Source organism: Triplophysa rosa, linkage group LG2 (assembly GCF_024868665.1).
Source record: "Triplophysa rosa linkage group LG2, Trosa_1v2, whole genome shotgun sequence".
Classification (NCBI taxonomy): Eukaryota; Metazoa; Chordata; class Actinopteri; order Cypriniformes; family Nemacheilidae; genus Triplophysa; species Triplophysa rosa.
Window position 1 is genome coordinate 12622969 of NC_079891.1, and position 10336 is coordinate 12633304.

Sequence of the window (10336 nt, forward strand, 5' to 3'; positions counted from 1 at the left end):
CTTGAATTGTGTGTGTGTGTGTGTGTGTGTGTGTGTGTGTGTGTGTGTTGGTTTTTGTGATTTATGAAGACATTTCATATGAATACATGCCACACTATGAGGACATTTTGGATTATGAGGACATGGCCAGTGTCCTCATAATACGGGCAATGTAGAAGTGCTCCTACAGCTAGGGGGAGCTGAATTCCAAAATTTCTCCAAATGACTTTATAATTCACATAGACCTGAATTTGTGTATGACGTGTGTATCGGAAGTGCGCCCCTGTAGCCCTGACTCGGTACTGCACCTCCTCATTAATTATTAATGCCTGTGTATGAAATCGCGGCTTCTGATTGGCTGACCGGCAGAGGTCCTCATAATTTCGGGATTTGTCAAACCATGGCGTTAACGCACATTTACAGCAAGGACGAAACAACGACTCGGCGACCATCTGTGTTTCAATCATCGAATTAAAGACACGTAAGGTAAGAGTAATGATAAATACACTGCTACATTTCAAATCTATAAACTGTTTTGGCCATAAAGTTTGAATGACTATGATTAGACAGTAAAATCGATTAGCATTAGCGGCTAATCAAGTTAGCTTTTGTGAAGCCTGGCAGCATTTAACGTTATCTTTTTTCCGTGATGAATCAACAACTTATCTTTATCATCAATAAGCAATTAAAATCAGCAACGTTATCATGTTTTACCTACAAGTCAGAAAAAGATAGTAATAAGTATACAGATTGTAGTGTGCTTATTTTGGGTGATAAAGTGAATACTGCCCAAATAAATAACTCATCATATGTTATTGTCAGATTGAGATCACATTATTTTACACTATATAGATCTAGGCAGTATAATTATGTGCTGATGAGGTTAATGTTTTGAAGAGGTAAATCCTGTTTCACTGGCTTGACATACAGACATAAATAATACAGAATAATCACTATTGTTAATATTTAAACTCTATATAATAAATGAAATCATAAACTCAGTCGATTAGCATCAGCAATGTCTACAAAGAATAGAAAAATGCTTTTACTGTAACTGTTAAATGCTGTAACTTGACCAAAACATAATGGACATAGCAGGGGATGGTCGCAACAAGGTCCCAGAGAGCCAAATTAAAGCCAAAAGAGGAATCTGCATATTATGTGAAGTGTAATGAGCATTTTACCTGAAGAGTTGTATCTATTTAAGCTCATTTGAGGACACAGTTTAATGTCAGAACAGTTTGTCAGTCTTGTAGTGAAGTCACTGTTTTAATACTGTATTGTGAATCTACACAGGTGTCTTCTGAGAGAGATGAACAGTCTGCTGGTTTAGTAAACTGTGCTGGAGAGGATGAGGGACAACAGAAGGTAATTGTGTGAGAAGTGTACCTGAAGAGTTGTATCTATTTAAGCTCATTTGAGGACACAGTTTAATGTCAGAACAGTTTGTTCATCAAATTGTCAGGCAAACACTGTCTCTGCATCTGATTAACGCTATTTGTGGTGTTTACTTTTGTGTGATTTTTTACTCACCCACATGACGTTAAACATGTTTAGAGAACTTCCGGCTCTTCGGAGCACAAATAGAGATATTTAGGTGACATCCGAGAGATTTCCAGGCCTCCTCATAGACATCATGGTGTCAGTTTTTGCCAAGGTCCAGAAAAGTACTAAAGACATCGTTAAATTGGTCCATCCGGCATAGTGGCTCAGTTGAATTTTTTTGAAGCGACGAGAATGCTTTATGTGCGAAAAACAAACCAAAATACCGACTTTTAATCGATATATTCTCCTCTGTCTTGTCAGTGTATGGCCGCGTTCACGAGAGCACTTCTTCTTCGTCTTCTTCTTGGACGAGAGCACTTCAAAAGTAGACAGGTTTGTGCGCCGAACGCCGCATGGGGCTTGCCCCTATTGGATGCCGGCGCTCTGACTCACAACGCGGAAGCGCAACTCTGTGTTTACAGCAGAAGTGCTCTAACGTGCACGCCATACACTGACAAGACAGAGGAGAATATATCGATTAAAGTCGGTATTTTGGTTTGTTTTTCGCACATAAAGCATTCTCGTCGCTTCAAAAAAATTCAACTGAGCCACTATGCGCGGATGGACCAATTTAACGATGTCTTTAGTACTTTTCTGGACCTTGGCAAAAACTGACACCATGATGTCTTATGAGGAGGCCTGGAAATCTCTCGGATGTCACCTAAATATCTTTATTTGTGCTCCGAAGACGCGGAAGTTCTCTAAACATGTTTAACGTCATGTGGGTGAGTAAAAAATCAACAAAGTTGATTTTGGGTGAACTTCCCTTTAATACTATTAATACTCTAGACTTATATGAGCATATTATGGCAATTCAGTTTATATATAGATGGGTGGCTCCCGTATTATGATGTATTGTGCGGAGATCAGTTCCAGTATCAGCGTATGTGATTTGTTCATGTGGGACCCGTCTAGTCTTGTCTCGTACTTTGATTGTCATATTGTGGGCATGGCAATTCAGTTCTCTTAGTATATTGGATGTGGCCCGTATTACTGATGTGTCATAGTGGGGGATGGCAGACATTCAGTTTCTTTTAGTAGTCATATTGGACTGTGTGTTGGGCGTCCCCATACTTACTGATGTGTCATACTGTGGGGGATGGGCAGACATTCAGGGTTTCTCTTAGTAGTCATATTGGACTGTGTGTTGGGCGTCCCCGTACTTACTGATTGTGTCATATTGTGGGGGATGGGCAGACATTCAGGGTTTCTCTTAGTAGTCATATTGGACTGTGTGTTGGGCGTCCCCGTACTTACTGATGATGTCATACTGTGGGGGATGGGCTAAAACTGTTTGTGTACAACTTGAAATGTTTGAACATGTGACACCAGAACCTTAGCTATATTATTCATATTGCAGGAGAGAAGAGATCTAGGTGACCTGTTAGGAACCTCCCGGCACCTCAGACAGTATGAGCATCTTACTTATTCAACCAGTTAAGTGTGGCTTGATTCTGTAAACCAATCAGCAGTGGGCTGAACGATTAATCGAAATCGAATCGCAATCGCGATGTGAGACGTTGCGATTTGCTAATCGCAAGAGGCTGCGATGTGGAAGCGATGTGAAAAATAGGAAACGCGTCTGTTCCAAGCCGCTTTGAGTGGCATTCTTGCTAACCAACTGAGTGAGCGCACTCCGTTATGCCTAATCAGCACTGCCCCAGCCAACTGCATAAACGTCCGTCATTAAAAAAACAAACATACAGAAGGCAGGAGAGAGACAGTGTGTGTTATTATGGCATCTGCAGAGTCAGATCGATCATATTAGGCAAATAAATACTAAAGAACCGTCCAATTCAGAAGACCGCCACACAGCCTGTGTCATACTCGCGCGTCTTCCCGCGTTGCGCGGACGAGCCGTTTAAACTTGACGCGCATACACAGCCTGTTTCGTAATGACGTTTATAGTACTTGAGTCCGGCTCGGGCATCTGGCAATATGGACGAGGCTTGACGCACGCGCGCACCCTGTGTAAACTCACGCCTAGCTCCGCGTTTCAAACAAATGTAAATTCTATCTAACTGTTTTGCTAATTTCACTTGGATGAAATTAAACATTCAGCACATTTTTTACTTGTTTTAAAAAATCCCACATACTTAAAAATAATAAATCAGCCTATGTAAACTATGAACTATTTTAATAATTCACTAACACAATAGAAAATGTTATGGATTTAAGGGTTACAATGGGAGTTGTATTTGTTTTAATGGAAACTATAATAGTGTACACTGGTATTTGGATTCTATTGGTGTGATGTAATCTGGAAGTTGGGAACCAATTGAACAACAGTAAGCCTATTTGAATAATGCCCAAAGCACACTACAAAAATTAATTTTGTAATGGTTTTAATGGAAACAATTAAATGGTTTTTTTTTGCTGTTTTCTTTCAGGGTAACTATACCCATACTGTGCTCCACACAACAATATTGAATTGAAGCTTGAATTAGAAAAGTTAAAATCGCAAATCAAATCGCAATCGCAATGTCTGTCAAAAATATCGCAATTAGATATTTTCCCCAAATCGCACAGCCCTAATCAGCAGTACTGTTTGTTATAGTATTTATTTCCCATTCACAGATGATGACTGCCTTAGAAGGCCCATCTTGAGGTATGACAATAAAACATTTTAACTGCTAATCTGCTGTAAGGATATAATAATGTTATTCAAAATTAAGATCAGTGAGATGTACAATAAGATGTTCAAGTTTTGTGTTTCTGTTTTGTTTAGTAATTTACAATACCACTAGTAGGAAGAACAACAAGCACAGTAGCAAGGAAGGGTGTGAACAACCTGGTAAAAGCCCACAAACCACACACGCAGTGAACATTGTACTATACAATTATGTCAATCAAAATCAAAGTGGAAGAATTAAAGTCAGATGACTCATCTGTACACACACACGCAGGTAGAGTTGATACCATCGACTCTACCTGCGCGACTGGAAGACCGAAGAGTGTAAAGACCATCGACTCTAACTGCGCGACTCCACCGAGCAAGGACACCGACAAGGCACTTGAGTATCGCACTTCAGTATTAACTCCCCATAGAGTCAAATGCTGTTACTTTCATCGATCCTGTTAAAACTCATGATGTAGTTATCTATCGTCCCTCAGGTCAGCTTGGACATTTCTTCGAGGAGTTGGATACGCTTCTGTTATCCTTCCCTGAGGATGATACTCCTCTAGTGGTACTTGGAGACTTCAACATCGACCTTAAAAAACCACAGGCTGCCGACTTCAACAACCTGACTGCGTCGTTTGACATCAAGCGAGTTCCCACTTCAGAAACCCAAAAGTCTGGTAATCAACTAGATCTTATCTACACACGCTACTGCTCCACTCATCACTCCCAGGTCACCCCGCTGCACACGTCGGATCATTTCCTCATCACATTTGATCTCGACATAACTTCTCCAGACACTACACACGCTTCCCCACTGGTCACATTCCGGCACAACCTACGAACACTCTCCCTTCCGCATATCCTCTGCGGTCTCTGCCACGCTACCTCCCTCTGAACAGCTCTCTATCTTGGATACTAACAGCGCCACTGACACTCTTTGTTCCACACTAACTTCCTGCTTAGACAACTTATGCCCTCTTACATCTAGGCCATACCGTGCATCCCCTTCTGGTTATCTGATGTTCTCCGTGAGCATCGCGCCACGAGAAAGTGCAGCAAATCTAAAGATCCTACTGACCTCTGTCTCTATCAGTCTCTCCTCTCTTCTTTCTCTGCTGATGTCTCCTCTGCAAAAACTCAATACTACCATGCTAAAATCAACAACTCGCCTGACTCTCGTACTCTCTTTAAAACCTTCTCTACTCTTCTTTGCCCGCCTGCCCCCTCACCTCCATCAGAATTAACAGCTGATGATTTTGCGTCTTTCTTCGTAAAGAAAACCAAGGTCATTTCTTCTGACCACCCAACTACCTGCCAGCTAGATCACATCCCCAACCATCTCCTCCAGTCCATCTCTCCATCAGTTGTTCCTGCTCTGACCCACATTATCGTCTCTCACCAATGGTCCATTTCCCACAGTCTTCAAAGAGGCCCGTATTACCCCGCTACTGAAGAAACCCACTCTAAATCCTGCGCTGTCTAGAGAACCACAGACCGGTATCTCTCCTCCCCTTCATTGCTAAAACTCTTGAACATGTTGTATTTAACCAACTCTCCTCCTTTCTTACGCAGAACAACCTCCTGGACAGCAACCAGTTTCCGCACGCATTTCAGCATGCCTGAGCAACATTTTGCTCTGGATGAAGGACCATCACCTGCAGCAGAACCCTGCAAAAACAGAACTCCTTGTAATTCCGGCCGACCCAAAGATTCATCACAACCTCTCCATTCAACTGGGCTCATCAACCATCACATCTTCCAGAACGGCCATAAACCTGGGAGTGGTGATCGATGATCAGCTAAACTTAACAGATCATGTTGTCAGCATCCTCTACAATATTAGGAAAATTAGACCTTTCCTATCCGAGCATGCTACGCAAGTCCTAGTCCAGGCTCTTGTTCTATCCAGACTGGACTACTTTAATGCGCTACTGGCTGATCTTCCTGCTTGCACAACCAAACCTCTACAGATGATCCAGAATACAGCAGCAAGAGTGGTCTTCAATGAACTGAAGAGAGTACACGTCACTCCTCTCTTCACTAAGTTACATTGGCTCTCTATAGTCGCTCGCATCAGATTCAAGACTTTGCTCTTGCCCTACAAGACCACCACTGGTTCGGCACCCCCATATCTTCACTCGCTTATACAGACTTAGATACCCACCAGATCCCTATGCTGTGCAAATGAACGACGTCTTGTGGTGCCATCCCAAAAAGGTAAAAAATCACTCTCACGTACCTTCTCTGGATCGGTTCCACATTTGTGGAATGATCTGCCTGCTGCTACAAGATCAGCAGATTCTGTAGCCATCTTTAAGAATTGGCTGAAAACACATCTCTTCCGTCAGCACCTGACCGATGAAATTTCACTTCTATCTCTTTTCTACTCTTTCTATCCCAAAATTTTTTAGCTTTGCATACTGTGGTAGGCTATATGAGACCAGTTTTATTGCACTTATGCTTTTTGTTGTCCTTATGTTGTTCCAATTGCTTCCGTTGTTTACTTCATTTGTAAGTCGCTTTTGATAAAAGCATCTGCTAAATTACTAAATGTAAATGTTTTGTAAAGTGATTACAGCTGCTATAATGGATGAGTTTTGTGCTATGCACCCAGCATGCATTTGAGCATGAAGCTTTTCAGGTGATTGTCACCATGTTTGAGATTCATATGTGGATTGTTGATGTCTCTTTGTGTCCAACTGACACAGGAGTTTAAAGGTAGAACGAAAACCATTAATGCAACAGCACTTATTAGCTTACATCCCAAAGATAATTGTTTTCAGAACACACATTATTTAAAGAAAGCATTAATTTTCAAGAGCCCAACTTAAAGAAACACTGATCACCGTAATGCTGACCTACAATAAAACAACATTTAAAGAGCTTTCGTAGATTTATGAGCTACAGTAACTGGCTGGCAGTAACTATTATATTACTGTAAAACACCTGGTAAGGTCTAATAGTGCATGTTTAACCAAAAACAGGATCTCATCACTTCTCAATCAAGATTAGTAATCAGTAGAACAAGACTAGGCTAAATGTAATGATGTGGAAGAGTGTGGCTGGTTGGGAAAAGAGGGACATGAGCTCTGCTGATCATCTGTTTTTCTCTTTTGTAGTGACTCATGAAAATTCTGCTAAAACGGATATGAAAGGAGAAAACAAAAACGGCCATGGTCTTCAACAGAAATTGCTGCAGGAGTGAAACCGATAGCTTCGGTCTATCTAAAACAGGGATGGACAACTTCGGTCCTGCAGGGCCACTGTCCAACAAAGTTTAGCTCCAACCCTAATCAAACAAATCAAACACACCTAAACAAGCTCATAGATGTCTTCAAGATCACTAGAAACCATGAAAGTAAGCAACCAGTGAATCATTGTGTAAAATGTGTTGATTTGTCAGTGTTATTGCCATTGAATCAATATCACTTTTGCACCCACAATTAATGTTGAAATTTCATCAATGCACCATTATTGTGATCAGTGTTTACTTTATTTGACCTCTTGACTTATTTCTCTTTTCCTCTTTAAGTGTTTATAACCGTGTTTCAGTAAGAACAATAAAGAGATGTTTTAAAGTTAAGTTGGAGTTGGTTACTTTTTTGCGGTGGGTGTCAAGCTGTAATAAAGATGAGTAATAATACTAAATAATGTTGGAACTAATCTTTCATGACTGATGTTAATGTTCTGCTTCACAAATGCAAAGATACTGTGACAATGAACAGATTTACTGACACACTTAGACATCAACACTCAATATACAAACCTCAACAATGGTGACAATCACCAATCTAAATCAGATAAACAGATCAACTGCAATGCATGCTGGGAGATATGAATGAATTTTGTAGTATGTTGTTACCCAGCATGCATTGCAGCAGGAAGCTTCCTTTTGTTGACTGTCACCATTGTTGAGTTTCATACACTGACTCTTATGACACTGTTTGACACATAAGTAATTATATGAACATTGAAACAAGTTTATTAGACCATTTCTAACCAATTTCAAACTTTCCATGAGGAAAAACTTGTTTCTTAGCACCTATAAGCACAAACTTCAACTAAGACAAACATACTTGTTTGGTTTAACTGTTAGAAAATGTATTTTCACATAGATTATTTTATTCTATTTTTTATTTTAATATACTATGTTATTACTTTAAAATGTTATTAAACTGCAGCAGTCGAGATGACGCGCAGTACCTGGATGAGCGCTCTTACCAGTTATAACAGTTGTTATTGGAGAATAAATGATCTCAGAATGTCGCCTTAACTGTTGTCTGTTTAATCATTTGTCCTCCTAGATCATATGTCCTTTTAATACACAATTTCTTCACCTTTGTGTTTCTGTGTGTGTTTAATCTTTTGTCCTTATACAAAGTAGATCACGTATGTCCTTTTAATACACAATTTCTTCACTTTTGTGTGTGTGTGTTAAATCTTTTGTCCTTGTAGATCACACATGTCCTTTTAATACACAATTTCTTCACTTTTGTGTGTGTGTGTTAAATCTTTTGTCCTTGTAGATCACATATGTCCTTTTAATACACAATTTCTTCACTTTTGTGTTTCTGTGTGTGTTTAATCTTTTGTCCTTGTAAATCACGTATGTCCTTTTAATACACAATGTCTTCACGTTAGTGTTTGTGTTGTGGTGTAATTTCAATTTGAAAGAAATCTAAATCAGTAGTAATCATACGATTATAATCATAATTAACATTTCTTTCTTGACAAGTCAAACAGTTTGGTATTCAAGAACTTTCTAAGACAGCGGTTCCCAATCCACAGTTCTAGAATAATTTTGGCACTGCACATTTTCCATATGTCTCTAATCAAACACACCTGATTCACGTTGTCAGCTCATTAATAAAGGCTGTTTCTCAATATGCGTTCTTCGGTGATCTTGAGTCGTTGTGTTCTCGCTCTACGTCATCATTAACTGTTAAAGTCTGGTTCCAATACTCAAGAATAGAGAACGCATGGAAGTACCCGGATGTGTTCTTAATATCAAGGATTATACAGACTTGCGCGTAGCGTACCTGCTTGAAGACCTAGAAGCCACTGAGGCATATCCACCTGAGTTTGTTCTTCTGAGGTTGCAAGACTGGTCTCCTGGTATTTTTTTCGTTCTTGGAATTGAGAAACGGCCCAAGACCTCAGATGAGTGTCAGATTAAAGTGACATCTAAAAATGTAAGGTGTTGGGAGTACAGGAGTAACAGAATTGGGAAACACTGAACTAAGAACAGAATGGAACACTAACACTTATTTAAGTGTAATGGAATAATGATGGCTTTCCTGTAGCTCAGTGGTTAGAGCATGGCGCTAGCAATGCCAAGGTCATATGTTCCACCCCAGGGATTGCACATACGCAGAAACAAAAATGTATAGTATGTAGCAATGTAGATCTCTTTGGATAAAACTTTAGCCAAATGCATAAAAATAAATGTAAAATGATGGTGCATGCATAAGGGCTAGAAAAGTAACAAGTCACCTAAATATAATACGCTCATGACAAGGTAGCTGATTTGAATAAATCATATAAAGAATTATTTGTTATGCCATATGTAGGGGAAATCTACCACAGTGTTTAATCATTTACCTTTACAGATCACATATGACCATTTAATACACAATGTCTTAATTTTGTTTATGTCTTTAGCTGTATGCTGTATTTACGTAATCTTGTATGGGAGTACATGCAGCTGGTGGTTATTGCAGAATAAAACTTGACAGGACTCTTTTGACCCTAAAGACATTAACAACAGGCTGGATGTACAATATCTACTGTATCTCTTTAGCTATGTCCTATTAATTCACATGTGACCCTATAATACACTTTAATGTCATGTGTGTTTGTGTTTATAGCTACTGTCCTCATAATAACGTTTTGTGGCATAGGCGGGGCTTGCATGTAATTATAATATGTCCTCATAATTGTGTATTTTGTCAGGTTGTTATATTTTAACTTGTGTTGTGTGTAAATTAGTTCTGAAGTGAAATCTGTGTTGTGTGGCTCAAAATAATTTTTTTAATGTTCACCACAACTCTGTAGAGCAAGTGGAAAGGTGTGTCCCCCTAATGCAGCAAAAAACTGGTTTGGGCTGAAGTGTCCTTGTAATACATATAAACCCGTATGTGTGTGTGTGTGTGTGTGTGTGTGTGTGTGCGTGCGTGTGCATGTTTTTAT

General features: G+C 39.7%; 1 long non-coding RNA gene across 2 annotated transcripts; it reads left to right on the plus strand.

The window, feature by feature from the left end:
• The first annotated feature begins 25 nt into the window (after window positions 1-25).
• Window positions 26-10285, plus strand: LOC130564343 (uncharacterized). 2 transcript variants are annotated; one of them, XR_008964234.1, is made up of 5 exons: window positions 26-1347; window positions 4102-4132; window positions 4253-4824; window positions 5720-6364; window positions 7267-10285. It is a non-coding gene; the product is annotated as an uncharacterized LOC130564343 (long non-coding RNA). The 2 variants fall into 2 exon arrangements; XR_008964240.1 differs by lacking the exon at window positions 5720-6364.
• Window positions 10286-10336: the final 51 nt, after the last annotated feature.